The sequence below is a fragment of the Pelodiscus sinensis genome, chromosome 24, assembly GCF_049634645.1.
Source record: "Pelodiscus sinensis isolate JC-2024 chromosome 24, ASM4963464v1, whole genome shotgun sequence".
NCBI lineage: Eukaryota > Metazoa > Chordata > Testudines > Trionychidae > Pelodiscus > Pelodiscus sinensis.
In genome coordinates, this window is record NC_134734.1 from 11,014,269 (window position 1) to 11,042,001 (window position 27,733).

General features: G+C 67.9%; 24 non-coding genes across 24 annotated transcripts; all 24 read right to left on the reverse strand.

Annotated features, from left to right (window-relative positions):
• Nucleotides 1-180: 180 nt before the first annotated feature.
• TRNAK-UUU (transfer RNA lysine (anticodon UUU)) lies at nt 181-253 on the reverse strand. Its single transcript has one exon. It is a non-coding gene; the product is annotated as a tRNA-Lys (tRNA).
• Nucleotides 254-1,350: 1,097 nt separating this feature from the next.
• Nucleotides 1,351-1,423, reverse strand: TRNAK-UUU (transfer RNA lysine (anticodon UUU)). The gene has a single exon. It is a non-coding gene; the product is annotated as a tRNA-Lys (tRNA).
• A 1,115-nt stretch (nt 1,424-2,538) lies between these two features.
• Nucleotides 2,539-2,611, reverse strand: TRNAK-UUU (transfer RNA lysine (anticodon UUU)). The gene has a single exon. It is a non-coding gene; the product is annotated as a tRNA-Lys (tRNA).
• A 1,120-nt stretch (nt 2,612-3,731) lies between these two features.
• TRNAK-UUU (transfer RNA lysine (anticodon UUU)) lies at nt 3,732-3,804 on the reverse strand. Its single transcript has one exon. It is a non-coding gene; the product is annotated as a tRNA-Lys (tRNA).
• A 1,097-nt stretch (nt 3,805-4,901) lies between these two features.
• Nucleotides 4,902-4,974, reverse strand: TRNAK-UUU (transfer RNA lysine (anticodon UUU)). Its single transcript has one exon. It is a non-coding gene; the product is annotated as a tRNA-Lys (tRNA).
• Nucleotides 4,975-6,094: 1,120 nt separating this feature from the next.
• TRNAK-UUU (transfer RNA lysine (anticodon UUU)) lies at nt 6,095-6,167 on the reverse strand. The gene has a single exon. It is a non-coding gene; the product is annotated as a tRNA-Lys (tRNA).
• A 1,097-nt stretch (nt 6,168-7,264) lies between these two features.
• TRNAK-UUU (transfer RNA lysine (anticodon UUU)) lies at nt 7,265-7,337 on the reverse strand. The gene has a single exon. It is a non-coding gene; the product is annotated as a tRNA-Lys (tRNA).
• Nucleotides 7,338-8,458: 1,121 nt separating this feature from the next.
• TRNAK-UUU (transfer RNA lysine (anticodon UUU)) lies at nt 8,459-8,531 on the reverse strand. Its single transcript has one exon. It is a non-coding gene; the product is annotated as a tRNA-Lys (tRNA).
• A 1,097-nt stretch (nt 8,532-9,628) lies between these two features.
• Nucleotides 9,629-9,701, reverse strand: TRNAK-UUU (transfer RNA lysine (anticodon UUU)). The gene has a single exon. It is a non-coding gene; the product is annotated as a tRNA-Lys (tRNA).
• Nucleotides 9,702-10,822: 1,121 nt separating this feature from the next.
• Nucleotides 10,823-10,895, reverse strand: TRNAK-UUU (transfer RNA lysine (anticodon UUU)). The gene has a single exon. It is a non-coding gene; the product is annotated as a tRNA-Lys (tRNA).
• Nucleotides 10,896-12,015: 1,120 nt separating this feature from the next.
• Nucleotides 12,016-12,088, reverse strand: TRNAK-UUU (transfer RNA lysine (anticodon UUU)). The gene has a single exon. It is a non-coding gene; the product is annotated as a tRNA-Lys (tRNA).
• A 1,120-nt stretch (nt 12,089-13,208) lies between these two features.
• TRNAK-UUU (transfer RNA lysine (anticodon UUU)) lies at nt 13,209-13,281 on the reverse strand. Its single transcript has one exon. It is a non-coding gene; the product is annotated as a tRNA-Lys (tRNA).
• A 1,115-nt stretch (nt 13,282-14,396) lies between these two features.
• On the reverse strand, nt 14,397-14,469 carry TRNAK-UUU (transfer RNA lysine (anticodon UUU)). Its single transcript has one exon. It is a non-coding gene; the product is annotated as a tRNA-Lys (tRNA).
• A 1,115-nt stretch (nt 14,470-15,584) lies between these two features.
• On the reverse strand, nt 15,585-15,657 carry TRNAK-UUU (transfer RNA lysine (anticodon UUU)). Its single transcript has one exon. It is a non-coding gene; the product is annotated as a tRNA-Lys (tRNA).
• Nucleotides 15,658-16,777: 1,120 nt separating this feature from the next.
• Nucleotides 16,778-16,850, reverse strand: TRNAK-UUU (transfer RNA lysine (anticodon UUU)). The gene has a single exon. It is a non-coding gene; the product is annotated as a tRNA-Lys (tRNA).
• A 1,115-nt stretch (nt 16,851-17,965) lies between these two features.
• TRNAK-UUU (transfer RNA lysine (anticodon UUU)) lies at nt 17,966-18,038 on the reverse strand. Its single transcript has one exon. It is a non-coding gene; the product is annotated as a tRNA-Lys (tRNA).
• A 1,097-nt stretch (nt 18,039-19,135) lies between these two features.
• TRNAK-UUU (transfer RNA lysine (anticodon UUU)) lies at nt 19,136-19,208 on the reverse strand. Its single transcript has one exon. It is a non-coding gene; the product is annotated as a tRNA-Lys (tRNA).
• A 1,116-nt stretch (nt 19,209-20,324) lies between these two features.
• Nucleotides 20,325-20,397, reverse strand: TRNAK-UUU (transfer RNA lysine (anticodon UUU)). Its single transcript has one exon. It is a non-coding gene; the product is annotated as a tRNA-Lys (tRNA).
• Nucleotides 20,398-21,512: 1,115 nt separating this feature from the next.
• Nucleotides 21,513-21,585, reverse strand: TRNAK-UUU (transfer RNA lysine (anticodon UUU)). The gene has a single exon. It is a non-coding gene; the product is annotated as a tRNA-Lys (tRNA).
• A 1,115-nt stretch (nt 21,586-22,700) lies between these two features.
• TRNAK-UUU (transfer RNA lysine (anticodon UUU)) lies at nt 22,701-22,773 on the reverse strand. The gene has a single exon. It is a non-coding gene; the product is annotated as a tRNA-Lys (tRNA).
• A 1,115-nt stretch (nt 22,774-23,888) lies between these two features.
• Nucleotides 23,889-23,961, reverse strand: TRNAK-UUU (transfer RNA lysine (anticodon UUU)). The gene has a single exon. It is a non-coding gene; the product is annotated as a tRNA-Lys (tRNA).
• A 1,115-nt stretch (nt 23,962-25,076) lies between these two features.
• Nucleotides 25,077-25,149, reverse strand: TRNAK-UUU (transfer RNA lysine (anticodon UUU)). Its single transcript has one exon. It is a non-coding gene; the product is annotated as a tRNA-Lys (tRNA).
• A 1,120-nt stretch (nt 25,150-26,269) lies between these two features.
• TRNAK-UUU (transfer RNA lysine (anticodon UUU)) lies at nt 26,270-26,342 on the reverse strand. The gene has a single exon. It is a non-coding gene; the product is annotated as a tRNA-Lys (tRNA).
• A 1,115-nt stretch (nt 26,343-27,457) lies between these two features.
• On the reverse strand, nt 27,458-27,530 carry TRNAK-UUU (transfer RNA lysine (anticodon UUU)). The gene has a single exon. It is a non-coding gene; the product is annotated as a tRNA-Lys (tRNA).
• Between the last annotated feature and the right edge of the window lie 203 nt (nt 27,531-27,733).

Genomic DNA, 27,733 nt, shown 5'->3' on the forward strand with positions numbered 1-27,733 from the left:
GGAGGCCCGGAGGCCTTTTTTTCCTGCAGAAGGGGAGGCCAGCGGGGAAGTTGCCTGTGGAGCGGCAGGCAGGAAACGGCCCCGGGGGAGGAAAGGCCAGGTAGTGAAGAGGGAAAAGGAAGACTCCCTGGAGGAAGAGAGACACGGGAGAGCCCCAGGGAGGGGCGTAGGGCCCTTTCTCGCCTGACCAGGGACTTGAACCCTGGGCCCTCAGATTAAAAGTCTGATGCTCTACCGACTGAGCTAGCCAGGCTCACGGAGAAGGGGCCCCCGTTGGGGTCTCTAGAGACACTGGGCAGGAAAAGGCGACCGGTAGGCAGGACTCCACAGCCCTCCGGCTCCCAGAAGCCCCCGGGCTCAGGCCAGGCCTTCCCCGAGTAACCCACCGTCCCCTTGTCATGCCACGCTGGGCAGCTTTGGCAGCCCGGCTCAGCTGTCCCGGCGGAAGGGCGCCGGAAGACCGAGAGGCTGCCGCGCCTTCTCGGCCTTGCCTCCCTGTTACCGCCTGCCTCTGAGGCACCCGCGGGCCTAGCCCTGACAGAGACCGCAGAGCGAGCCACCCCCGGCTGCCGCGCTTCTCGCAGACGCTCCCCGCCTCCTCCAGCCCATGGCCGTCGTCCCCGCTTCCCAGAAGCGAGGCCGGGGGAGCTCCTTTGCCCGTGCCACGCTCCCGGCTCCTGCGCTGGCGCTCGGAGCCGAGCTGGGGCGGGCGCTCCCTTTGGCTGCTCCCCCGGGAGAGAGGGCCAAAGGGGCGATTTGGACGGCACGCTTTCTGCGCTTCCGGCCCGTGTCGCTTCTGGAGGGAAATGCCCCCCCTATTCCCTTGACCCGCGTACGTTGAAAACGGAAAAGGAAGCCACCAGGACACAGCGCTAAGTCCAAGTCGAGGCCGAGGGAGCGCAGGGACGCTTCACGTGGGTCAGGTCCCAAGCGGCACCTGGGGAACAAAGCTGTGGCAGCGGACGCGTGTCCTCGACGGAGCCAAAGCAGGCGAGATCCGTAGGACGGAGGGAGCGCCCTTCTGGCTCCCACGAGAGGAAGCCAAGGGGGCGGGGCGGCCGCCCGTTGGTCCCGAGGGCTCGGAGCCAGAGGTGCCCTTTTGGCCTCCCTCTGCTTTGTCTGCACCCCGGCGTCGGCTCGATAGACGGAGCCGCGCGACGGGGCCCTGGTGGAGGCCCGGAGGCCTTTTTTTCCTGCAGAAGGGGAGGCCAGCGGGGAAGTTGCCTGTGGAGCGGCAGGCAGGAAACGGCCCCGGGGGAGGAAAGGCCAGGTAGTGAAGAGGGAAAAGGAAGACTCCCTGGAGGAAGAGAGACACGGGAGAGCCCCAGGGAGGGGCGTAGGGCCCTTTCTCGCCTGACCAGGGACTTGAACCCTGGGCCCTCAGATTAAAAGTCTGATGCTCTACCGACTGAGCTAGCCAGGCTCACGGAGAAGGGGCCCCCGTTGGGGTCTCTAGAGACACTGGGCAGGAAAAGGCGACCGGTAGGCAGGACTCCACAGCCCTCCGGCTCCCAGAAGCCCCCGGGCTCAGGCCAGGCCTTCCCCGAGTAACCCACCGTCCCCTTGTCATGCCACGCTGGGCAGCTTTGGCAGCCCGGCTCAGCTGTCCCGGCGGAAGGGCGCCGGAAGACCGAGAGGCTGCCGCGCCTTCTCGGCCTTGCCTCCCTGTTACCGCCTGCCTCTGAGGCACCCGCGGGCCTAGCCCTGACAGAGACCGCAGAGCGAGCCACCCCCGGCTGCCGCGCTTCTCGCAGACGCTCCCCGCCTCCTCCAGCCCATGGCCGTCGTCCCCGCTTCCCAGAAGCGAGGCCGGGGGAGCTCCTTTGCCCGTGCCACGCTCCCGGCTCCTGCGCTGGCGCTCGGAGCCGAGCTGGGGCGGGCGCTCCCTTTGGCTGCTCCCCCGGGAGAGAGGGCCAAAGGGGCGATTTGGACGGCACGCTTTCTGCGCTTCCGGCCCGTGTCGCTTCTGGAGGGACATGCCCCCCCTATTCCCTTGACCCGCGTACGTTGAAAACGGAAAAGGAAGCCACCAGGACACAGCGCTAAGTCCAAGTCGAGGCCGAGGGGCCTAAAGCGGCCGTGGGAGCGCAGGGACGCTTCACGTGGGTCAGGTCCCAAGCGGCACCTGGGGAACAAAGCTGTGGCAGCGGACGCGTGTCCTCGACGGAGCCAAAGCAGGCGAGATCCGTAGGACGGAGGGAGCGCCCTTCTGGCTCCCACGAGAGGAAGCCAAGGGGGCGGGGCGGCCGCCCGTTGGTCCCGAGGGCTCGGAGCCAGAGGTGCCCCTTTGGCCTCCCTCTGCTTTGTCTGCACCCCGGCGTCGGCTCGATAGACGGAGCCGCGCGACGGGGCCCTGGTGGAGGCCCGGAGGCCTTTTTTTCCTGCAGAAGGGGAGGCCAGCGGGGAAGTTGCCTGTGGAGCGGCAGGCAGGAAACGGCCCCGGGGGAGGAAAGGCCAGGTAGTGAAGAGGGAAAAGGAAGACTCCCTGGAGGAAGAGAGACACGGGAGAGCCCCAGGGAGGGGCGTAGGGCCCTTTCTCGCCTGACCAGGGACTTGAACCCTGGGCCCTCAGATTAAAAGTCTGATGCTCTACCGACTGAGCTAGCCAGGCTCACGGAGAAGGGGCCCCCGTTGGGGTCTCTAGAGACACTGGGCAGGAAAAGGCGACCGGTAGGCAGGACTCCACAGCCCTCCGGCTCCCAGAAGCCCCCGGGCTCAGGCCAGGCCTTCCCCGAGTAACCCACCGTCCCCTTGTCATGCCACGCTGGGCAGCTTTGGCAGCCCGGCTCAGCTGTCCCGGCGGAAGGGCGCCGGAAGACCGAGAGGCTGCCGCGCCTTCTCGGCCTTGCCTCCCTGTTACCGCCTGCCTCTGAGGCACCCGCGGGCCTAGCCCTGACAGAGACCGCAGAGCGAGCCACCCCCGGCTGCCGCGCTTCTCGCAGACGCTCCCCGCCTCCTCCAGCCCATGGCCGTCGTCCCCGCTTCCCAGAAGCGAGGCCGGGGGAGCTCCTTTGCCCGTGCCACGCTCCCGGCTCCTGCGCTGGCGCTCGGAGCCGAGCTGGGGCGGGCGCTCCCTTTGGCTGCTCCCCCGGGAGAGAGGGCCAAAGGGGCGATTTGGACGGCACGCTTTCTGCGCTTCCGGCCCGTGTCGCTTCTGGAGGGAAATGCCCCCCCTATTCCCTTGACCCGCGTACGTTGAAAACGGAAAAGGAAGCCACCAGGACACAGCGCTAAGTCCAAGTCGAGGCCGAGGGGCCTAAAGCGGCCGTGGGAGCGCAGGGACGCTTCACGTGGGTCAGGTCCCAAGCGGCACCTGGGGAACAAAGCTGTGGCAGCGGACGCGTGTCCTCGACGGAGCCAAAGCAGGCGAGATCCGTAGGACGGAGGGAGCGCCCTTCTGGCTCCCACGAGAGGAAGCCAAGGGGGCGGGGCGGGGCGGCCGCCCGTTGGTCCCGAGGGCTCGGAGCCAGAGGTGCCCTTTTGGCCTCCCTCTGCTTTGTCTGCACCCCGGCGTCGGCTCGATAGACGGAGCCGCGCGACGGGGCCCTGGTGGAGGCCCGGAGGCCTTTTTTTCCTGCAGAAGGAGAGGCCAGCGGGGAAGTTGCCTGTGGAGCGGCAGGCAGGAAACGGCCCCGGGGGAGGAAAGGCCAGGTAGTGAAGAGGGAAAAGGAAGACTCCCTGGAGGAAGAGAGACACGGGAGAGCCCCAGGGAGGGGCGTAGGGCCCTTTCTCGCCTGACCAGGGACTTGAACCCTGGGCCCTCAGATTAAAAGTCTGATGCTCTACCGACTGAGCTAGCCAGGCTCACGGAGAAAGGGCCCCCGTTGGGGTCTCTAGAGACACTGGGCAGGAAAAGGCGACCGGTAGGCAGGACTCCACAGCCCTCCGGCTCCCAGAAGCCCCCGGGCTCAGGCCAGGCCTTCCCCGAGTAACCCACCGTCCCCTTGTCATGCCACGCTGGGCAGCTTTGGCAGCCCGGCTCAGCTGTCCCGGCGGAAGGGCGCCGGAAGACCGAGAGGCTGCCGCGCCTTCTCGGCCTTGCCTCCCTGTTACCGCCTGCCTCTGAGGCACCCGCGGGCCTAGCCCTGACAGAGACCGCAGAGCGAGCCACCCCCGGCTGCCGCGCTTCTCGCAGACGCTCCCCGCCTCCTCCAGCCCATGGCCGTCGTCCCCGCTTCCCAGAAGCGAGGCCGGGGGAGCTCCTTTGCCCGTGCCACGCTCCCGGCTCCTGCGCTGGCGCTCGGAGCCGAGCTGGGGCGGGCGCTCCCTTTGGCTGCTCCCCCGGGAGAGAGGGCCAAAGGGGCGATTTGGACGGCACGCTTTCTGCGCTTCCGGCCCGTGTCGCTTCTGGAGGGAAATGCCCCCCCTATTCCCTTGACCCGCGTACGTTGAAAACGGAAAAGGAAGCCACCAGGACACAGCGCTAAGTCCAAGTCGAGGCCGAGGGAGCGCAGGGACGCTTCACGTGGGTCAGGTCCCAAGCGGCACCTGGGGAACAAAGCTGTGGCAGCGGACGCGTGTCCTCGACGGAGCCAAAGCAGGCGAGATCCGTAGGACGGAGGGAGCGCCCTTCTGGCTCCCACGAGAGGAAGCCAAGGGGGCGGGGCGGCCGCCCGTTGGTCCCGAGGGCTCGGAGCCAGAGGTGCCCCTTTGGCCTCCCTCTGCTTTGTCTGCACCCCGGCGTCGGCTCGATAGACGGAGCCGCGCGACGGGGCCCTGGTGGAGGCCCGGAGGCCTTTTTTTCCTGCAGAAGGAGAGGCCAGCGGGGAAGTTGCCTGTGGAGCGGCAGGCAGGAAACGGCCCCGGGGGAGGAAAGGCCAGGTAGTGAAGAGGGAAAAGGAAGACTCCCTGGAGGAAGAGAGACACGGGAGAGCCCCAGGGAGGGGCGTAGGGCCCTTTCTCGCCTGACCAGGGACTTGAACCCTGGGCCCTCAGATTAAAAGTCTGATGCTCTACCGACTGAGCTAGCCAGGCTCACGGAGAAAAGGCCCCCGTTGGGGTCTCTAGAGACACTGGGCAGGAAAAGGCGACCGGTAGGCAGGACTCCACAGCCCTCCGGCTCCCAGAAGCCCCCGGGCTCAGGCCAGGCCTTCCCCGAGTAACCCACCGTCCCCTTGTCATGCCACGCTGGGCAGCTTTGGCAGCCCGGCTCAGCTGTCCCGGCGGAAGGGCGCCGGAAGACCGAGAGGCTGCCGCGCCTTCTCGGCCTTGCCTCCCTGTTACCGCCTGCCTCTGAGGCACCCGCGGGCCTAGCCCTGACAGAGACCGCAGAGCGAGCCACCCCCGGCTGCCGCGCTTCTCGCAGACGCTCCCCGCCTCCTCCAGCCCATGGCCGTCGTCCCCGCTTCCCAGAAGCGAGGCCGGGGGAGCTCCTTTGCCCGTGCCACGCTCCCGGCTCCTGCGCTGGCGCTCGGAGCCGAGCTGGGGCGGGCGCTCCCTTTGGCTGCTCCCCCGGGAGAGAGGGCCAAAGGGGCGATTTGGACGGCACGCTTTCTGCGCTTCCGGCCCGTGTCGCTTCTGGAGGGAAATGCCCCCCCTATTCCCTTGACCCGCGTACGTTGAAAACGGAAAAGGAAGCCACCAGGACACAGCGCTAAGTCCAAGTCGAGGCCGAGGGGCCTAAAGCGGCCGTGGGAGCGCAGGGACGCTTCACGTGGGTCAGGTCCCAAGCGGCACCTGGGGAACAAAGCTGTGGCAGCGGACGCGTGTCCTCGACGGAGCCAAAGCAGGCGAGATCCGTAGGACGGAGGGAGCGCCCTTCTGGCTCCCACGAGAGGAAGCCAAGGGGGCGGGGCGGGGCGGCCGCCCGTTGGTCCCGAGGGCTCGGAGCCAGAGGTGCCCTTTTGGCCTCCCTCTGCTTTGTCTGCACCCCGGCGTCGGCTCGATAGACGGAGCCGCGCGACGGGGCCCTGGTGGAGGCCCGGAGGCCTTTTTTTCCTGCAGAAGGAGAGGCCAGCGGGGAAGTTGCCTGTGGAGCGGCAGGCAGGAAACGGCCCCGGGGGAGGAAAGGCCAGGTAGTGAAGAGGGAAAAGGAAGACTCCCTGGAGGAAGAGAGACACGGGAGAGCCCCAGGGAGGGGCGTAGGGCCCTTTCTCGCCTGACCAGGGACTTGAACCCTGGGCCCTCAGATTAAAAGTCTGATGCTCTACCGACTGAGCTAGCCAGGCTCACGGAGAAAGGGCCCCCGTTGGGGTCTCTAGAGACACTGGGCAGGAAAAGGCGACCGGTAGGCAGGACTCCACAGCCCTCCGGCTCCCAGAAGCCCCCGGGCTCAGGCCAGGCCTTCCCCGAGTAACCCACCGTCCCCTTGTCATGCCACGCTGGGCAGCTTTGGCAGCCCGGCTCAGCTGTCCCGGCGGAAGGGCGCCGGAAGACCGAGAGGCTGCCGCGCCTTCTCGGCCTTGCCTCCCTGTTACCGCCTGCCTCTGAGGCACCCGCGGGCCTAGCCCTGACAGAGACCGCAGAGCGAGCCACCCCCGGCTGCCGCGCTTCTCGCAGACGCTCCCCGCCTCCTCCAGCCCATGGCCGTCGTCCCCGCTTCCCAGAAGCGAGGCCGGGGGAGCTCCTTTGCCCGTGCCACGCTCCCGGCTCCTGCGCTGGCGCTCGGAGCCGAGCTGGGGCGGGCGCTCCCTTTGGCTGCTCCCCCGGGAGAGAGGGCCAAAGGGGCGATTTGGACGGCACGCTTTCTGCGCTTCCGGCCCGTGTCGCTTCTGGAGGGAAATGCCCCCCCTATTCCCTTGACCCGCGTACGTTGAAAACGGAAAAGGAAGCCACCAGGACACAGCGCTAAGTCCAAGTCGAGGCCGAGGGAGCGCAGGGACGCTTCACGTGGGTCAGGTCCCAAGCGGCACCTGGGGAACAAAGCTGTGGCAGCGGACGCGTGTCCTCGACGGAGCCAAAGCAGGCGAGATCCGTAGGACGGAGGGAGCGCCCTTCTGGCTCCCACGAGAGGAAGCCAAGGGGGCGGGGCGGCCGCCCGTTGGTCCCGAGGGCTCGGAGCCAGAGGTGCCCTTTTGGCCTCCCTCTGCTTTGTCTGCACCCCGGCGTCGGCTCGATAGACGGAGCCGCGCGACGGGGCCCTGGTGGAGGCCCGGAGGCCTTTTTTTCCTGCAGAAGGAGAGGCCAGCGGGGAAGTTGCCTGTGGAGCGGCAGGCAGGAAACGGCCCCGGGGGAGGAAAGGCCAGGTAGTGAAGAGGGAAAAGGAAGACTCCCTGGAGGAAGAGAGACACGGGAGAGCCCCAGGGAGGGGCGTAGGGCCCTTTCTCGCCTGACCAGGGACTTGAACCCTGGGCCCTCAGATTAAAAGTCTGATGCTCTACCGACTGAGCTAGCCAGGCTCACGGAGAAAAGGCCCCCGTTGGGGTCTCTAGAGACACTGGGCAGGAAAAGGCGACCGGTAGGCAGGACTCCACAGCCCTCCGGCTCCCAGAAGCCCCCGGGCTCAGGCCAGGCCTTCCCCGAGTAACCCACCGTCCCCTTGTCATGCCACGCTGGGCAGCTTTGGCAGCCCGGCTCAGCTGTCCCGGCGGAAGGGCGCCGGAAGACCGAGAGGCTGCCGCGCCTTCTCGGCCTTGCCTCCCTGTTACCGCCTGCCTCTGAGGCACCCGCGGGCCTAGCCCTGACAGAGACCGCAGAGCGAGCCACCCCCGGCTGCCGCGCTTCTCGCAGACGCTCCCCGCCTCCTCCAGCCCATGGCCGTCGTCCCCGCTTCCCAGAAGCGAGGCCGGGGGAGCTCCTTTGCCCGTGCCACGCTCCCGGCTCCTGCGCTGGCGCTCGGAGCCGAGCTGGGGCGGGCGCTCCCTTTGGCTGCTCCCCCGGGAGAGAGGGCCAAAGGGGCGATTTGGACGGCACGCTTTCTGCGCTTCCGGCCCGTGTCGCTTCTGGAGGGAAATGCCCCCCCCTATTCCCTTGACCCGCGTACGTTGAAAACGGAAAAGGAAGCCACCAGGACACAGCGCTAAGTCCAAGTCGAGGCCGAGGGGCCTAAAGCGGCCGTGGGAGCGCAGGGACGCTTCACGTGGGTCAGGTCCCAAGCGGCACCTGGGGAACAAAGCTGTGGCAGCGGACGCGTGTCCTCGACGGAGCCAAAGCAGGCGAGATCCGTAGGACGGAGGGAGCGCCCTTCTGGCTCCCACGAGAGGAAGCCAAGGGGGCGGGGCGGGGCGGCCGCCCGTTGGTCCCGAGGGCTCGGAGCCAGAGGTGCCCCTTTGGCCTCCCTCTGCTTTGTCTGCACCCCGGCGTCGGCTCGATAGACGGAGCCGCGCGACGGGGCCCTGGTGGAGGCCCGGAGGCCTTTTTTTCCTGCAGAAGGGGAGGCCAGCGGGGAAGTTGCCTGTGGAGCGGCAGGCAGGAAACGGCCCCGGGGGAGGAAAGGCCAGGTAGTGAAGAGGGAAAAGGAAGACTCCCTGGAGGAAGAGAGACACGGGAGAGCCCCAGGGAGGGGCGTAGGGCCCTTTCTCGCCTGACCAGGGACTTGAACCCTGGGCCCTCAGATTAAAAGTCTGATGCTCTACCGACTGAGCTAGCCAGGCTCACGGAGAAGGGGCCCCCGTTGGGGTCTCTAGAGACACTGGGCAGGAAAAGGCGACCGGTAGGCAGGACTCCACAGCCCTCCGGCTCCCAGAAGCCCCCGGGCTCAGGCCAGGCCTTCCCCGAGTAACCCACCGTCCCCTTGTCATGCCACGCTGGGCAGCTTTGGCAGCCCGGCTCAGCTGTCCCGGCGGAAGGGCGCCGGAAGACCGAGAGGCTGCCGCGCCTTCTCGGCCTTGCCTCCCTGTTACCGCCTGCCTCTGAGGCACCCGCGGGCCTAGCCCTGACAGAGACCGCAGAGCGAGCCACCCCCGGCTGCCGCGCTTCTCGCAGACGCTCCCCGCCTCCTCCAGCCCATGGCCGTCGTCCCCGCTTCCCAGAAGCGAGGCCGGGGGAGCTCCTTTGCCCGTGCCACGCTCCCGGCTCCTGCGCTGGCGCTCGGAGCCGAGCTGGGGCGGGCGCTCCCTTTGGCTGCTCCCCCGGGAGAGAGGGCCAAAGGGGCGATTTGGACGGCACGCTTTCTGCGCTTCCGGCCCGTGTCGCTTCTGGAGGGAAATGCCCCCCCTATTCCCTTGACCCGCGTACGTTGAAAACGGAAAAGGAAGCCACCAGGACACAGCGCTAAGTCCAAGTCGAGGCCGAGGGAGCGCAGGGACGCTTCACGTGGGTCAGGTCCCAAGCGGCACCTGGGGAACAAAGCTGTGGCAGCGGACGCGTGTCCTCGACGGAGCCAAAGCAGGCGAGATCCGTAGGACGGAGGGAGCGCCCTTCTGGCTCCCACGAGAGGAAGCCAAGGGGGCGGGGCGGCCGCCCGTTGGTCCCGAGGGCTCGGAGCCAGAGGTGCCCTTTTGGCCTCCCTCTGCTTTGTCTGCACCCCGGCGTCGGCTCGATAGACGGAGCCGCGCGACGGGGCCCTGGTGGAGGCCCGGAGGCCTTTTTTTCCTGCAGAAGGAGAGGCCAGCGGGGAAGTTGCCTGTGGAGCGGCAGGCAGGAAACGGCCCCGGGGGAGGAAAGGCCAGGTAGTGAAGAGGGAAAAGGAAGACTCCCTGGAGGAAGAGAGACACGGGAGAGCCCCAGGGAGGGGCGTAGGGCCCTTTCTCGCCTGACCAGGGACTTGAACCCTGGGCCCTCAGATTAAAAGTCTGATGCTCTACCGACTGAGCTAGCCAGGCTCACGGAGAAAAGGCCCCCGTTGGGGTCTCTAGAGACACTGGGCAGGAAAAGGCGACCGGTAGGCAGGACTCCACAGCCCTCCGGCTCCCAGAAGCCCCCGGGCTCAGGCCAGGCCTTCCCCGAGTAACCCACCGTCCCCTTGTCATGCCACGCTGGGCAGCTTTGGCAGCCCGGCTCAGCTGTCCCGGCGGAAGGGCGCCGGAAGACCGAGAGGCTGCCGCGCCTTCTCGGCCTTGCCTCCCTGTTACCGCCTGCCTCTGAGGCACCCGCGGGCCTAGCCCTGACAGAGACCGCAGAGCGAGCCACCCCCGGCTGCCGCGCTTCTCGCAGACGCTCCCCGCCTCCTCCAGCCCATGGCCGTCGTCCCCGCTTCCCAGAAGCGAGGCCGGGGGAGCTCCTTTGCCCGTGCCACGCTCCCGGCTCCTGCGCTGGCGCTCGGAGCCGAGCTGGGGCGGGCGCTCCCTTTGGCTGCTCCCCCGGGAGAGAGGGCCAAAGGGGCGATTTGGACGGCACGCTTTCTGCGCTTCCGGCCCGTGTCGCTTCTGGAGGGAAATGCCCCCCCCTATTCCCTTGACCCGCGTACGTTGAAAACGGAAAAGGAAGCCACCAGGACACAGCGCTAAGTCCAAGTCGAGGCCGAGGGGCCTAAAGCGGCCGTGGGAGCGCAGGGACGCTTCACGTGGGTCAGGTCCCAAGCGGCACCTGGGGAACAAAGCTGTGGCAGCGGACGCGTGTCCTCGACGGAGCCAAAGCAGGCGAGATCCGTAGGACGGAGGGAGCGCCCTTCTGGCTCCCACGAGAGGAAGCCAAGGGGGCGGGGCGGGGCGGCCGCCCGTTGGTCCCGAGGGCTCGGAGCCAGAGGTGCCCCTTTGGCCTCCCTCTGCTTTGTCTGCACCCCGGCGTCGGCTCGATAGACGGAGCCGCGCGACGGGGCCCTGGTGGAGGCCCGGAGGCCTTTTTTTCCTGCAGAAGGGGAGGCCAGCGGGGAAGTTGCCTGTGGAGCGGCAGGCAGGAAACGGCCCCGGGGGAGGAAAGGCCAGGTAGTGAAGAGGGAAAAGGAAGACTCCCTGGAGGAAGAGAGACACGGGAGAGCCCCAGGGAGGGGCGTAGGGCCCTTTCTCGCCTGACCAGGGACTTGAACCCTGGGCCCTCAGATTAAAAGTCTGATGCTCTACCGACTGAGCTAGCCAGGCTCACGGAGAAGGGGCCCCCGTTGGGGTCTCTAGAGACACTGGGCAGGAAAAGGCGACCGGTAGGCAGGACTCCACAGCCCTCCGGCTCCCAGAAGCCCCCGGGCTCAGGCCAGGCCTTCCCCGAGTAACCCACCGTCCCCTTGTCATGCCACGCTGGGCAGCTTTGGCAGCCCGGCTCAGCTGTCCCGGCGGAAGGGCGCCGGAAGACCGAGAGGCTGCCGCGCCTTCTCGGCCTTGCCTCCCTGTTACCGCCTGCCTCTGAGGCACCCGCGGGCCTAGCCCTGACAGAGACCGCAGAGCGAGCCACCCCCGGCTGCCGCGCTTCTCGCAGACGCTCCCCGCCTCCTCCAGCCCATGGCCGTCGTCCCCGCTTCCCAGAAGCGAGGCCGGGGGAGCTCCTTTGCCCGTGCCACGCTCCCGGCTCCTGCGCTGGCGCTCGGAGCCGAGCTGGGGCGGGCGCTCCCTTTGGCTGCTCCCCCGGGAGAGAGGGCCAAAGGGGCGATTTGGACGGCACGCTTTCTGCGCTTCCGGCCCGTGTCGCTTCTGGAGGGAAATGCCCCCCCTATTCCCTTGACCCGCGTACGTTGAAAACGGAAAAGGAAGCCACCAGGACACAGCGCTAAGTCCAAGTCGAGGCCGAGGGGCCTAAAGCGGCCGTGGGAGCGCAGGGACGCTTCACGTGGGTCAGGTCCCAAGCGGCACCTGGGGAACAAAGCTGTGGCAGCGGACGCGTGTCCTCGACGGAGCCAAAGCAGGCGAGATCCGTAGGACGGAGGGAGCGCCCTTCTGGCTCCCACGAGAGGAAGCCAAGGGGGCGGGGCGGGGCGGCCGCCCGTTGGTCCCGAGGGCTCGGAGCCAGAGGTGCCCTTTTGGCCTCCCTCTGCTTTGTCTGCACCCCGGCGTCGGCTCGATAGACGGAGCCGCGCGACGGGGCCCTGGTGGAGGCCCGGAGGCCTTTTTTTCCTGCAGAAGGGGAGGCCAGCGGGGAAGTTGCCTGTGGAGCGGCAGGCAGGAAACGGCCCCGGGGGAGGAAAGGCCAGGTAGTGAAGAGGGAAAAGGAAGACTCCCTGGAGGAAGAGAGACACGGGAGAGCCCCAGGGAGGGGCGTAGGGCCCTTTCTCGCCTGACCAGGGACTTGAACCCTGGGCCCTCAGATTAAAAGTCTGATGCTCTACCGACTGAGCTAGCCAGGCTCACGGAGAAGGGGCCCCCGTTGGGGTCTCTAGAGACACTGGGCAGGAAAAGGCGACCGGTAGGCAGGACTCCACAGCCCTCCGGCTCCCAGAAGCCCGCGGGCTCAGGCCAGGCCTTCCCCGAGTAACCCACCGTCCCCTTGTCATGCCACGCTGGGCAGCTTTGGCAGCCCGGCTCAGCTGTCCCGGCGGAAGGGCGCCGGAAGACCGAGAGGCTGCCGCGCCTTCTCGGCCTTGCCTCCCTGTTACCGCCTGCCTCTGAGGCACCCGCGGGCCTAGCCCTGACAGAGACCGCAGAGCGAGCCACCCCCGGCTGCCGCGCTTCTCGCAGACGCTCCCCGCCTCCTCCAGCCCATGGCCGTCGTCCCCGCTTCCCAGAAGCGAGGCCGGGGGAGCTCCTTTGCCCGTGCCACGCTCCCGGCTCCTGCGCTGGCGCTCGGAGCCGAGCTGGGGCGGGCGCTCCCTTTGGCTGCTCCCCCGGGAGAGAGGGCCAAAGGGGCGATTTGGACGGCACGCTTTCTGCGCTTCCGGCCCGTGTCGCTTCTGGAGGGAAATGCCCCCCCTATTCCCTTGACCCGCGTACGTTGAAAACGGAAAAGGAAGCCACCAGGACACAGCGCTAAGTCCAAGTCGAGGCCGAGGGGCCTAAAGCGGCCGTGGGAGCGCAGGGACGCTTCACGTGGGTCAGGTCCCAAGCGGCACCTGGGGAACAAAGCTGTGGCAGCGGACGCGTGTCCTCGACGGAGCCAAAGCAGGCGAGATCCGTAGGACGGAGGGAGCGCCCTTCTGGCTCCCACGAGAGGAAGCCAAGGGGGCGGGGCGGGGCGGCCGCCCGTTGGTCCCGAGGGCTCGGAGCCAGAGGTGCCCTTTTGGCCTCCCTCTGCTTTGTCTGCACCCCGGCGTCGGCTCGATAGACGGAGCCGCGCGACGGGGCCCTGGTGGAGGCCCGGAGGCCTTTTTTTCCTGCAGAAGGGGAGGCCAGCGGGGAAGTTGCCTGTGGAGCGGCAGGCAGGAAACGGCCCCGGGGGAGGAAAGGCCAGGTAGTGAAGAGGGAAAAGGAAGACTCCCTGGAGGAAGAGAGACACGGGAGAGCCCCAGGGAGGGGCGTAGGGCCCTTTCTCGCCTGACCAGGGACTTGAACCCTGGGCCCTCAGATTAAAAGTCTGATGCTCTACCGACTGAGCTAGCCAGGCTCACGGAGAAGGGGCCCCCGTTGGGGTCTCTAGAGACACTGGGCAGGAAAAGGCGACCGGTAGGCAGGACTCCACAGCCCTCCGGCTCCCAGAAGCCCGCGGGCTCAGGCCAGGCCTTCCCCGAGTAACCCACCGTCCCCTTGTCATGCCACGCTGGGCAGCTTTGGCAGCCCGGCTCAGCTGTCCCGGCGGAAGGGCGCCGGAAGACCGAGAGGCTGCCGCGCCTTCTCGGCCTTGCCTCCCTGTTACCGCCTGCCTCTGAGGCACCCGCGGGCCTAGCCCTGACAGAGACCGCAGAGCGAGCCACCCCCGGCTGCCGCGCTTCTCGCAGACGCTCCCCGCCTCCTCCAGCCCATGGCCGTCGTCCCCGCTTCCCAGAAGCGAGGCCGGGGGAGCTCCTTTGCCCGTGCCACGCTCCCGGCTCCTGCGCTGGCGCTCGGAGCCGAGCTGGGGCGGGCGCTCCCTTTGGCTGCTCCCCCGGGAGAGAGGGCCAAAGGGGCGATTTGGACGGCACGCTTTCTGCGCTTCCGGCCCGTGTCGCTTCTGGAGGGAAATGCCCCCCCTATTCCCTTGACCCGCGTACGTTGAAAACGGAAAAGGAAGCCACCAGGACACAGCGCTAAGTCCAAGTCGAGGCCGAGGGGCCTAAAGCGGCCGTGGGAGCGCAGGGACGCTTCACGTGGGTCAGGTCCCAAGCGGCACCTGGGGAACAAAGCTGTGGCAGCGGACGCGTGTCCTCGACGGAGCCAAAGCAGGCGAGATCCGTAGGACGGAGGGAGCGCCCTTCTGGCTCCCACGAGAGGAAGCCAAGGGGGCGGGGCGGCCGCCCGTTGGTCCCGAGGGCTCGGAGCCAGAGGTGCCCCTTTGGCCTCCCTCTGCTTTGTCTGCACCCCGGCGTCGGCTCGATAGACGGAGCCGCGCGACGGGGCCCTGGTGGAGGCCCGGAGGCCTTTTTTTCCTGCAGAAGGGGAGGCCAGCGGGGAAGTTGCCTGTGGAGCGGCAGGCAGGAAACGGCCCCGGGGGAGGAAAGGCCAGGTAGTGAAGAGGGAAAAGGAAGACTCCCTGGAGGAAGAGAGACATGGGAGAGCCCCAGGGAGGGGCGTAGGGCCCTTTCTCGCCTGACCAGGGACTTGAACCCTGGGCCCTCAGATTAAAAGTCTGATGCTCTACCGACTGAGCTAGCCAGGCTCACGGAGAAGGGGCCCCCGTTGGGGTCTCTAGAGACACTGGGCAGGAAAAGGCGACCGGTAGGCAGGACTCCACAGCCCTCCGGCTCCCAGAAGCCCCCGGGCTCAGGCCAGGCCTTCCCCGAGTAACCCACCGTCCCCTTGTCATGCCACGCTGGGCAGCTTTGGCAGCCCGGCTCAGCTGTCCCGGCGGAAGGGCGCCGGAAGACCGAGAGGCTGCCGCGCCTTCTCGGCCTTGCCTCCCTGTTACCGCCTGCCTCTGAGGCACCCGCGGGCCTAGCCCTGACAGAGACCGCAGAGCGAGCCACCCCCGGCTGCCGCGCTTCTCGCAGACGCTCCCCGCCTCCTCCAGCCCATGGCCGTCGTCCCCGCTTCCCAGAAGCGAGGCCGGGGGAGCTCCTTTGCCCGTGCCACGCTCCCGGCTCCTGCGCTGGCGCTCGGAGCCGAGCTGGGGCGGGCGCTCCCTTTGGCTGCTCCCCCGGGAGAGAGGGCCAAAGGGGCGATTTGGACGGCACGCTTTCTGCGCTTCCGGCCCGTGTCGCTTCTGGAGGGAAATGCCCCCCCTATTCCCTTGACCCGCGTACGTTGAAAACGGAAAAGGAAGCCACCAGGACACAGCGCTAAGTCCAAGTCGAGGCCGAGGGGCCTAAAGCGGCCGTGGGAGCGCAGGGACGCTTCACGTGGGTCAGGTCCCAAGCGGCACCTGGGGAACAAAGCTGTGGCAGCGGACGCGTGTCCTCGACGGAGCCAAAGCAGGCGAGATCCGTAGGACGGAGGGAGCGCCCTTCTGGCTCCCACGAGAGGAAGCCAAGGGGGCGGGGCGGCCGCCCGTTGGTCCCGAGGGCTCGGAGCCAGAGGTGCCCCTTTGGCCTCCCTCTGCTTTGTCTGCACCCCGGCGTCGGCTCGATAGACGGAGCCGCGCGACGGGGCCCTGGTGGAGGCCCGGAGGCCTTTTTTTCCTGCAGAAGGGGAGGCCAGCGGGGAAGTTGCCTGTGGAGCGGCAGGCAGGAAACGGCCCCGGGGGAGGAAAGGCCAGGTAGTGAAGAGGGAAAAGGAAGACTCCCTGGAGGAAGAGAGACATGGGAGAGCCCCAGGGAGGGGCGTAGGGCCCTTTCTCGCCTGACCAGGGACTTGAACCCTGGGCCCTCAGATTAAAAGTCTGATGCTCTACCGACTGAGCTAGCCAGGCTCACGGAGAAGGGGCCCCCGTTGGGGTCTCTAGAGACACTGGGCAGGAAAAGGCGACCGGTAGGCAGGACTCCACAGCCCTCCGGCTCCCAGAAGCCCCCGGGCTCAGGCCAGGCCTTCCCCGAGTAACCCACCGTCCCCTTGTCATGCCACGCTGGGCAGCTTTGGCAGCCCGGCTCAGCTGTCCCGGCGGAAGGGCGCCGGAAGACCGAGAGGCTGCCGCGCCTTCTCGGCCTTGCCTCCCTGTTACCGCCTGCCTCTGAGGCACCCGCGGGCCTAGCCCTGACAGAGACCGCAGAGCGAGCCACCCCCGGCTGCCGCGCTTCTCGCAGACGCTCCCCGCCTCCTCCAGCCCATGGCCGTCGTCCCCGCTTCCCAGAAGCGAGGCCGGGGGAGCTCCTTTGCCCGTGCCACGCTCCCGGCTCCTGCGCTGGCGCTCGGAGCCGAGCTGGGGCGGGCGCTCCCTTTGGCTGCTCCCCCGGGAGAGAGGGCCAAAGGGGCGATTTGGACGGCACGCTTTCTGCGCTTCCGGCCCGTGTCGCTTCTGGAGGGAAATGCCCCCCCTATTCCCTTGACCCGCGTACGTTGAAAACGGAAAAGGAAGCCACCAGGACACAGCGCTAAGTCCAAGTCGAGGCCGAGGGGCCTAAAGCGGCCGTGGGAGCGCAGGGACGCTTCACGTGGGTCAGGTCCCAAGCGGCACCTGGGGAACAAAGCTGTGGCAGCGGACGCGTGTCCTCGACGGAGCCAAAGCAGGCGAGATCCGTAGGACGGAGGGAGCGCCCTTCTGGCTCCCACGAGAGGAAGCCAAGGGGGCGGGGCGGGGCGGCCGCCCGTTGGTCCCGAGGGCTCGGAGCCAGAGGTGCCCCTTTGGCCTCCCTCTGCTTTGTCTGCACCCCGGCGTCGGCTCGATAGACGGAGCCGCGCGACGGGGCCCTGGTGGAGGCCCGGAGGCCTTTTTTTCCTGCAGAAGGGGAGGCCAGCGGGGAAGTTGCCTGTGGAGCGGCAGGCAGGAAACGGCCCCGGGGGAGGAAAGGCCAGGTAGTGAAGAGGGAAAAGGAAGACTCCCTGGAGGAAGAGAGACACGGGAGAGCCCCAGGGAGGGGCGTAGGGCCCTTTCTCGCCTGACCAGGGACTTGAACCCTGGGCCCTCAGATTAAAAGTCTGATGCTCTACCGAGTGAGCTAGCCAGGCTCACGGAGAAGGGGCCCCCGTTGGGGTCTCTAGAGACACTGGGCAGGAAAAGGCGACCGGTAGGCAGGACTCCACAGCCCTCCGGCTCCCAGAAGCCCGCGGGCTCAGGCCAGGCCTTCCCCGAGTAACCCACCGTCCCCTTGTCATGCCACGCTGGGCAGCTTTGGCAGCCCGGCTCAGCTGTCCCGGCGGAAGGGCGCCGGAAGACCGAGAGGCTGCCGCGCCTTCTCGGCCTTGCCTCCCTGTTACCGCCTGCCTCTGAGGCACCCGCGGGCCTAGCCCTGACAGAGACCGCAGAGCGAGCCACCCCCGGCTGCCGCGCTTCTCGCAGACGCTCCCCGCCTCCTCCAGCCCATGGCCGTCGTCCCCGCTTCCCAGAAGCGAGGCCGGGGGAGCTCCTTTGCCCGTGCCACGCTCCCGGCTCCTGCGCTGGCGCTCGGAGCCGAGCTGGGGCGGGCGCTCCCTTTGGCTGCTCCCCCGGGAGAGAGGGCCAAAGGGGCGATTTGGACGGCACGCTTTCTGCGCTTCCGGCCCGTGTCGCTTCTGGAGGGAAATGCCCCCCCTATTCCCTTGACCCGCGTACGTTGAAAACGGAAAAGGAAGCCACCAGGACACAGCGCTAAGTCCAAGTCGAGGCCGAGGGGCCTAAAGCGGCCGTGGGAGCGCAGGGACGCTTCACGTGGGTCAGGTCCCAAGCGGCACCTGGGGAACAAAGCTGTGGCAGCGGACGCGTGTCCTCGACGGAGCCAAAGCAGGCGAGATCCGTAGGACGGAGGGAGCGCCCTTCTGGCTCCCACGAGAGGAAGCCAAGGGGGCGGGGCGGCCGCCCGTTGGTCCCGAGGGCTCGGAGCCAGAGGTGCCCCTTTGGCCTCCCTCTGCTTTGTCTGCACCCCGGCGTCGGCTCGATAGACGGAGCCGCGCGACGGGGCCCTGGTGGAGGCCCGGAGGCCTTTTTTTCCTGCAGAAGGGGAGGCCAGCGGGGAAGTTGCCTGTGGAGCGGCAGGCAGGAAACGGCCCCGGGGGAGGAAAGGCCAGGTAGTGAAGAGGGAAAAGGAAGACTCCCTGGAGGAAGAGAGACACGGGAGAGCCCCAGGGAGGGGCGTAGGGCCCTTTCTCGCCTGACCAGGGACTTGAACCCTGGGCCCTCAGATTAAAAGTCTGATGCTCTACCGACTGAGCTAGCCAGGCTCACGGAGAAGGGGCCCCCGTTGGGGTCTCTAGAGACACTGGGCAGGAAAAGGCGACCGGTAGGCAGGACTCCACAGCCCTCCGGCTCCCAGAAGCCCGCGGGCTCAGGCCAGGCCTTCCCCGAGTAACCCACCGTCCCCTTGTCATGCCACGCTGGGCAGCTTTGGCAGCCCGGCTCAGCTGTCCCGGCGGAAGGGCGCCGGAAGACCGAGAGGCTGCCGCGCCTTCTCGGCCTTGCCTCCCTGTTACCGCCTGCCTCTGAGGCACCCGCGGGCCTAGCCCTGACAGAGACCGCAGAGCGAGCCACCCCCGGCTGCCGCGCTTCTCGCAGACGCTCCCCGCCTCCTCCAGCCCATGGCCGTCGTCCCCGCTTCCCAGAAGCGAGGCCGGGGGAGCTCCTTTGCCCGTGCCACGCTCCCGGCTCCTGCGCTGGCGCTCGGAGCCGAGCTGGGGCGGGCGCTCCCTTTGGCTGCTCCCCCGGGAGAGAGGGCCAAAGGGGCGATTTGGACGGCACGCTTTCTGCGCTTCCGGCCCGTGTCGCTTCTGGAGGGAAATGCCCCCCCTATTCCCTTGACCCGCGTACGTTGAAAACGGAAAAGGAAGCCACCAGGACACAGCGCTAAGTCCAAGTCGAGGCCGAGGGAGCGCAGGGACGCTTCACGTGGGTCAGGTCCCAAGCGGCACCTGGGGAACAAAGCTGTGGCAGCGGACGCGTGTCCTCGACGGAGCCAAAGCAGGCGAGATCCGTAGGACGGAGGGAGCGCCCTTCTGGCTCCCACGAGAGGAAGCCAAGGGGGCGGGGCGGCCGCCCGTTGGTCCCGAGGGCTCGGAGCCAGAGGTGCCCTTTTGGCCTCCCTCTGCTTTGTCTGCACCCCGGCGTCGGCTCGATAGACGGAGCCGCGCGACGGGGCCCTGGTGGAGGCCCGGAGGCCTTTTTTTCCTGCAGAAGGAGAGGCCAGCGGGGAAGTTGCCTGTGGAGCGGCAGGCAGGAAACGGCCCCGGGGGAGGAAAGGCCAGGTAGTGAAGAGGGAAAAGGAAGACTCCCTGGAGGAAGAGAGACACGGGAGAGCCCCAGGGAGGGGCGTAGGGCCCTTTCTCGCCTGACCAGGGACTTGAACCCTGGGCCCTCAGATTAAAAGTCTGATGCTCTACCGACTGAGCTAGCCAGGCTCACGGAGAAAAGGCCCCCGTTGGGGTCTCTAGAGACACTGGGCAGGAAAAGGCGACCGGTAGGCAGGACTCCACAGCCCTCCGGCTCCCAGAAGCCCCCGGGCTCAGGCCAGGCCTTCCCCGAGTAACCCACCGTCCCCTTGTCATGCCACGCTGGGCAGCTTTGGCAGCCCGGCTCAGCTGTCCCGGCGGAAGGGCGCCGGAAGACCGAGAGGCTGCCGCGCCTTCTCGGCCTTGCCTCCCTGTTACCGCCTGCCTCTGAGGCACCCGCGGGCCTAGCCCTGACAGAGACCGCAGAGCGAGCCACCCCCGGCTGCCGCGCTTCTCGCAGACGCTCCCCGCCTCCTCCAGCCCATGGCCGTCGTCCCCGCTTCCCAGAAGCGAGGCCGGGGGAGCTCCTTTGCCCGTGCCACGCTCCCGGCTCCTGCGCTGGCGCTCGGAGCCGAGCTGGGGCGGGCGCTCCCTTTGGCTGCTCCCCCGGGAGAGAGGGCCAAAGGGGCGATTTGGACGGCACGCTTTCTGCGCTTCCGGCCCGTGTCGCTTCTGGAGGGAAATGCCCCCCCCTATTCCCTTGACCCGCGTACGTTGAAAACGGAAAAGGAAGCCACCAGGACACAGCGCTAAGTCCAAGTCGAGGCCGAGGGGCCTAAAGCGGCCGTGGGAGCGCAGGGACGCTTCACGTGGGTCAGGTCCCAAGCGGCACCTGGGGAACAAAGCTGTGGCAGCGGACGCGTGTCCTCGACGGAGCCAAAGCAGGCGAGATCCGTAGGACGGAGGGAGCGCCCTTCTGGCTCCCACGAGAGGAAGCCAAGGGGGCGGGGCGGCCGCCCGTTGGTCCCGAGGGCTCGGAGCCAGAGGTGCCCTTTTGGCCTCCCTCTGCTTTGTCTGCACCCCGGCGTCGGCTCGATAGACGGAGCCGCGCGACGGGGCCCTGGTGGAGGCCCGGAGGCCTTTTTTTCCTGCAGAAGGGGAGGCCAGCGGGGAAGTTGCCTGTGGAGCGGCAGGCAGGAAACGGCCCCGGGGGAGGAAAGGCCAGGTAGTGAAGAGGGAAAAGGAAGACTCCCTGGAGGAAGAGAGACATGGGAGAGCCCCAGGGAGGGGCGTAGGGCCCTTTCTCGCCTGACCAGGGACTTGAACCCTGGGCCCTCAGATTAAAAGTCTGATGCTCTACCGACTGAGCTAGCCAGGCTCACGGAGAAGGGGCCCCCGTTGGGGTCTCTAGAGACACTGGGCAGGAAAAGGCGACCGGTAGGCAGGACTCCACAGCCCTCCGGCTCCCAGAAGCCCCCGGGCTCAGGCCAGGCCTTCCCCGAGTAACCCACCGTCCCCTTGTCATGCCACGCTGGGCAGCTTTGGCAGCCCGGCTCAGCTGTCCCGGCGGAAGGGCGCCGGAAGACCGAGAGGCTGCCGCGCCTTCTCGGCCTTGCCTCCCTGTTACCGCCTGCCTCTGAGGCACCCGCGGGCCTAGCCCTGACAGAGACCGCAGAGCGAGCCACCCCCGGCTGCCGCGCTTCTCGCAGACGCTCCCCGCCTCCTCCAGCCCATGGCCGTCGTCCCCGCTTCCCAGAAGCGAGGCCGGGGGAGCTCCTTTGCCCGTGCCACGCTCCCGGCTCCTGCGCTGGCGCTCGGAGCCGAGCTGGGGCGGGCGCTCCCTTTGGCTGCTCCCCCGGGAGAGAGGGCCAAAGGGGCGATTTGGACGGCACGCTTTCTGCGCTTCCGGCCCGTGTCGCTTCTGGAGGGAAATGCCCCCCCTATTCCCTTGACCCGCGTACGTTGAAAACGGAAAAGGAAGCCACCAGGACACAGCGCTAAGTCCAAGTCGAGGCCGAGGGGCCTAAAGCGGCCGTGGGAGCGCAGGGACGCTTCACGTGGGTCAGGTCCCAAGCGGCACCTGGGGAACAAAGCTGTGGCAGCGGACGCGTGTCCTCGACGGAGCCAAAGCAGGCGAGATCCGTAGGACGGAGGGAGCGCCCTTCTGGCTCCCACGAGAGGAAGCCAAGGGGGCGGGGCGGCCGCCCGTTGGTCCCGAGGGCTCGGAGCCAGAGGTGCCCCTTTGGCCTCCCTCTGCTTTGTCTGCACCCCGGCGTCGGCTCGATAGACGGAGCCGCGCGACGGGGCCCTGGTGGAGGCCCGGAGGCCTTTTTTTCCTGCAGAAGGGGAGGCCAGCGGGGAAGTTGCCTGTGGAGCGGCAGGCAGGAAACGGCCCCGGGGGAGGAAAGGCCAGGTAGTGAAGAGGGAAAAGGAAGACTCCCTGGAGGAAGAGAGACATGGGAGAGCCCCAGGGAGGGGCGTAGGGCCCTTTCTCGCCTGACCAGGGACTTGAACCCTGGGCCCTCAGATTAAAAGTCTGATGCTCTACCGACTGAGCTAGCCAGGCTCACGGAGAAGGGGCCCCCGTTGGGGTCTCTAGAGACACTGGGCAGGAAAAGGCGACCGGTAGGCAGGACTCCACAGCCCTCCGGCTCCCAGAAGCCCCCGGGCTCAGGCCAGGCCTTCCCCGAGTAACCCACCGTCCCCTTGTCATGCCACGCTGGGCAGCTTTGGCAGCCCGGCTCAGCTGTCCCGGCGGAAGGGCGCCGGAAGACCGAGAGGCTGCCGCGCCTTCTCGGCCTTGCCTCCCTGTTACCGCCTGCCTCTGAGGCACCCGCGGGCCTAGCCCTGACAGAGACCGCAGAGCGAGCCACCCCCGGCTGCCGCGCTTCTCGCAGACGCTCCCCGCCTCCTCCAGCCCATGGCCGTCGTCCCCGCTTCCCAGAAGCGAGGCCGGGGGAGCTCCTTTGCCCGTGCCACGCTCCCGGCTCCTGCGCTGGCGCTCGGAGCCGAGCTGGGGCGGGCGCTCCCTTTGGCTGCTCCCCCGGGAGAGAGGGCCAAAGGGGCGATTTGGACGGCACGCTTTCTGCGCTTCCGGCCCGTGTCGCTTCTGGAGGGAAATGCCCCCCCTATTCCCTTGACCCGCGTACGTTGAAAACGGAAAAGGAAGCCACCAGGACACAGCGCTAAGTCCAAGTCGAGGCCGAGGGGCCTAAAGCGGCCGTGGGAGCGCAGGGACGCTTCACGTGGGTCAGGTCCCAAGCGGCACCTGGGGAACAAAGCTGTGGCAGCGGACGCGTGTCCTCGACGGAGCCAAAGCAGGCGAGATCCGTAGGACGGAGGGAGCGCCCTTCTGGCTCCCACGAGAGGAAGCCAAGGGGGCGGGGCGGCCGCCCGTTGGTCCCGAGGGCTCGGAGCCAGAGGTGCCCCTTTGGCCTCCCTCTGCTTTGTCTGCACCCCGGCGTCGGCTCGATAGACGGAGCCGCGCGACGGGGCCCTGGTGGAGGCCCGGAGGCCTTTTTTTCCTGCAGAAGGGGAGGCCAGCGGGGAAGTTGCCTGTGGAGCGGCAGGCAGGAAACGGCCCCGGGGGAGGAAAGGCCAGGTAGTGAAGAGGGAAAAGGAAGACTCCCTGGAGGAAGAGAGACACGGGAGAGCCCCAGGGAGGGGCGTAGGGCCCTTTCTCGCCTGACCAGGGACTTGAACCCTGGGCCCTCAGATTAAAAGTCTGATGCTCTACCGACTGAGCTAGCCAGGCTCACGGAGAAGGGGCCCCCGTTGGGGTCTCTAGAGACACTGGGCAGGAAAAGGCGACCGGTAGGCAGGACTCCACAGCCCTCCGGCTCCCAGAAGCCCGCGGGCTCAGGCCAGGCCTTCCCCGAGTAACCCACCGTCCCCTTGTCATGCCACGCTGGGCAGCTTTGGCAGCCCGGCTCAGCTGTCCCGGCGGAAGGGCGCCGGAAGACCGAGAGGCTGCCGCGCCTTCTCGGCCTTGCCTCCCTGTTACCGCCTGCCTCTGAGGCACCCGCGGGCCTAGCCCTGACAGAGACCGCAGAGCGAGCCACCCCCGGCTGCCGCGCTTCTCGCAGACGCTCCCCGCCTCCTCCAGCCCATGGCCGTCGTCCCCGCTTCCCAGAAGCGAGGCCGGGGGAGCTCCTTTGCCCGTGCCACGCTCCCGGCTCCTGCGCTGGCGCTCGGAGCCGAGCTGGGGCGGGCGCTCCCTTTGGCTGCTCCCCCGGGAGAGAGGGCCAAAGGGGCGATTTGGACGGCACGCTTTCTGCGCTTCCGGCCCGTGTCGCTTCTGGAGGGAAATGCCCCCCCTATTCCCTTGACCCGCGTACGTTGAAAACGGAAAAGGAAGCCACCAGGACACAGCGCTAAGTCCAAGTCGAGGCCGAGGGGCCTAAAGCGGCCGTGGGAGCGCAGGGACGCTTCACGTGGGTCAGGTCCCAAGCGGCACCTGGGGAACAAAGCTGTGGCAGCGGACGCGTGTCCTCGACGGAGCCAAAGCAGGCGAGATCCGTAGGACGGAGGGAGCGCCCTTCTGGCTCCCACGAGAGGAAGCCAAGGGGGCGGGGCGGCCGCCCGTTGGTCCCGAGGGCTCGGAGCCAGAGGTGCCCCTTTGGCCTCCCTCTGCTTTGTCTGCACCCCGGCGTCGGCTCGATAGACGGAGCCGCGCGACGGGGCCCTGGTGGAGGCCCGGAGGCCTTTTTTTCCTGCAGAAGGGGAGGCCAGCGGGGAAGTTGCCTGTGGAGCGGCAGGCAGGAAACGGCCCCGGGGGAGGAAAGGCCAGGTAGTGAAGAGGGAAAAGGAAGACTCCCTGGAGGAAGAGAGACATGGGAGAGCCCCAGGGAGGGGCGTAGGGCCCTTTCTCGCCTGACCAGGGACTTGAACCCTGGGCCCTCAGATTAAAAGTCTGATGCTCTACCGACTGAGCTAGCCAGGCTCACGGAGAAGGGGCCCCCGTTGGGGTCTCTAGAGACACTGGGCAGGAAAAGGCGACCGGTAGGCAGGACTCCACAGCCCTCCGGCTCCCAGAAGCCCCCGGGCTCAGGCCAGGCCTTCCCCGAGTAACCCACCGTCCCCTTGTCATGCCACGCTGGGCAGCTTTGGCAGCCCGGCTCAGCTGTCCCGGCGGAAGGGCGCCGGAAGACCGAGAGGCTGCCGCGCCTTCTCGGCCTTGCCTCCCTGTTACCGCCTGCCTCTGAGGCACCCGCGGGCCTAGCCCTGACAGAGACCGCAGAGCGAGCCACCCCCGGCTGCCGCGCTTCTCGCAGACGCTCCCCGCCTCCTCCAGCCCATGGCCGTCGTCCCCGCTTCCCAGAAGCGAGGCCGGGGGAGCTCCTTTGCCCGTGCCACGCTCCCGGCTCCTGCGCTGGCGCTCGGAGCCGAGCTGGGGCGGGCGCTCCCTTTGGCTGCTCCCCCGGGAGAGAGGGCCAAAGGGGCGATTTGGACGGCACGCTTTCTGCGCTTCCGGCCCGTGTCGCTTCTGGAGGGAAATGCCCCCCCTATTCCCTTGACCCGCGTACGTTGAAAACGGAAAAGGAAGCCACCAGGACACAGCGCTAAGTCCAAGTCGAGGCCGAGGGGCCTAAAGCGGCCGTGGGAGCGCAGGGACGCTTCACGTGGGTCAGGTCCCAAGCGGCACCTGGGGAACAAAGCTGTGGCAGCGGACGCGTGTCCTCGACGGAGCCAAAGCAGGCGAGATCCGTAGGACGGAGGGAGCGCCCTTCTGGCTCCCACGAGAGGAAGCCAAGGGGGCGGGGCGGCCGCCCGTTGGTCCCGAGGGCTCGGAGCCAGAGGTGCCCCTTTGGCCTCCCTCTGCTTTGTCTGCACCCCGGCGTCGGCTCGATAGACGGAGCCGCGCGACGGGGCCCTGGTGGAGGCCCGGAGGCCTTTTTTTCCTGCAGAAGGGGAGGCCAGCGGGGAAGTTGCCTGTGGAGCGGCAGGCAGGAAACGGCCCCGGGGGAGGAAAGGCCAGGTAGTGAAGAGGGAAAAGGAAGACTCCCTGGAGGAAGAGAGACACGGGAGAGCCCCAGGGAGGGGCGTAGGGCCCTTTCTCGCCTGACCAGGGACTTGAACCCTGGGCCCTCAGATTAAAAGTCTGATGCTCTACCGACTGAGCTAGCCAGGCTCACGGAGAAGGGGCCCCCGTTGGGGTCTCTAGAGACACTGGGCAGGAAAAGGCGACCGGTAGGCAGGACTCCACAGCCCTCCGGCTCCCAGAAGCCCGCGGGCTCAGGCCAGGCCTTCCCCGAGTAACCCACCGTCCCCTTGTCATGCCACGCTGGGCAGCTTTGGCAGCCCGGCTCAGCTGTCCCGGCGGAAGGGCGCCGGAAGACCGAGAGGCTGCCGCGCCTTCTCGGCCTTGCCTCCCTGTTACCGCCTGCCTCTGAGGCACCCGCGGGCCTAGCCCTGACAGAGACCGCAGAGCGAGCCACCCCCGGCTGCCGCGCTTCTCGCAGACGCTCCCCGCCTCCTCCAGCCCATGGCCGTCGTCCCCGCTTCCCAGAAGCGAGGCCGGGGGAGCTCCTTTGCCCGTGCCACGCTCCCGGCTCCTGCGCTGGCGCTCGGAGCCGAGCTGGGGCGGGCGCTCCCTTTGGCTGCTCCCCCGGGAGAGAGGGCCAAAGGGGCGATTTGGACGGCACGCTTTCTGCGCTTCCGGCCCGTGTCGCTTCTGGAGGGAAATGCCCCCCCTATTCCCTTGACCCGCGTACGTTGAAAACGGAAAAGGAAGCCACCAGGACACAGCGCTAAGTCCAAGTCGAGGCCGAGGGGCCTAAAGCGGCCGTGGGAGCGCAGGGACGCTTCACGTGGGTCAGGTCCCAAGCGGCACCTGGGGAACAAAGCTGTGGCAGCGGACGCGTGTCCTCGACGGAGCCAAAGCAGGCGAGATCCGTAGGACGGAGGGAGCGCCCTTCTGGCTCCCACGAGAGGAAGCCAAGGGGGCGGGGCGGGGCGGCCGCCCGTTGGTCCCGAGGGCTCGGAGCCAGAGGTGCCCTTTTGGCCTCCCTCTGCTTTGTCTGCACCCCGGCGTCGGCTCGATAGACGGAGCCGCGCGACGGGGCCCTGGTGGAGGCCCGGAGGCCTTTTTTTCCTGCAGAAGGAGAGGCCAGCGGGGAAGTTGCCTGTGGAGCGGCAGGCAGGAAACGGCCCCGGGGGAGGAAAGGCCAGGTAGTGAAGAGGGAAAAGGAAGACTCCCTGGAGGAAGAGAGACACGGGAGAGCCCCAGGGAGGGGCGTAGGGCCCTTTCTCGCCTGACCAGGGACTTGAACCCTGGGCCCTCAGATTAAAAGTCTGATGCTCTACCGACTGAGCTAGCCAGGCTCACGGAGAAAGGGCCCCCGTTGGGGTCTCTAGAGACACTGGGCAGGAAAAGGCGACCGGTAGGCAGGACTCCACAGCCCTCCGGCTCCCAGAAGCCCCCGGGCTCAGGCCAGGCCTTCCCCGAGTAACCCACCGTCCCCTTGTCATGCCACGCTGGGCAGCTTTGGCAGCCCGGCTCAGCTGTCCCGGCGGAAGGGCGCCGGAAGACCGAGAGGCTGCCGCGCCTTCTCGGCCTTGCCTCCCTGTTACCGCCTGCCTCTGAGGCACCCGCGGGCCTAGCCCTGACAGAGACCGCAGAGCGAGCCACCCCCGGCTGCCGCGCTTCTCGCAGACGCTCCCCGCCTCCTCCAGCCCATGGCCGTCGTCCCCGCTTCCCAGAAGCGAGGCCGGGGGAGCTCCTTTGCCCGTGCCACGCTCCCGGCTCCTGCGCTGGCGCTCGGAGCCGAGCTGGGGCGGGCGCTCCCTTTGGCTGCTCCCCCGGGAGAGAGGGCCAAAGGGGCGATTTGGACGGCACGCTTTCTGCGCTTCCGGCCCGTGTCGCTTCTGGAGGGAAATGCCCCCCCTATTCCCTTGACCCGCGTACGTTGAAAACGGAAAAGGAAGCCACCAGGACACAGCGCTAAGTCCAAGTCGAGGCCGAGGGGCCTAAAGCGGCCGTGGGAGCGCAGGGACGCTTCACGTGGGTCAGGTCCCAAGCGGCACCTGGGGAACAAAGCTGTGGCAGCGGACGCGTGTCCTCGACGGAGCCAAAGCAGGCGAGATCCGTAGGACGGAGGGAGCGCCCTTCTGGCTCCCACGAGAGGAAGCCAAGGGGGCGGGGCGGCCGCCCGTTGGTCCCGAGGGCTCGGAGCCAGAGGTGCCCCTTTGGCCTCCCTCTGCTTTGTCTGCACCCCGGCGTCGGCTCGATAGACGGAGCCGCGCGACGGGGCCCTGGTGGAGGCCCGGAGGCCTTTTTTTCCTGCAGAAGGGGAGGCCAGCGGGGAAGTTGCCTGTGGAGCGGCAGGCAGGAAACGGCCCCGGGGGAGGAAAGGCCAGGTAGTGAAGAGGGAAAAGGAAGACTCCCTGGAGGAAGAGAGACACGGGAGAGCCCCAGGGAGGGGCGTAGGGCCCTTTCTCGCCTGACCAGGGACTTGAACCCTGGGCCCTCAGATTAAAAGTCTGATGCTCTACCGACTGAGCTAGCCAGGCTCACGGAGAAGGGGCCCCCGTTGGGGTCTCTAGAGACACTGGGCAGGAAAAGGCGACCGGTAGGCAGGACTCCACAGCCCTCCGGCTCCCAGAAGCCCGCGGGCTCAGGCCAGGCCTTCCCCGAGTAACCCACCGTCCCCTTGTCATGCCACGCTGGGCAGCTTTGGCAGCCCGGCTCAGCTGTCCCGGCGGAAGGGCGCCGG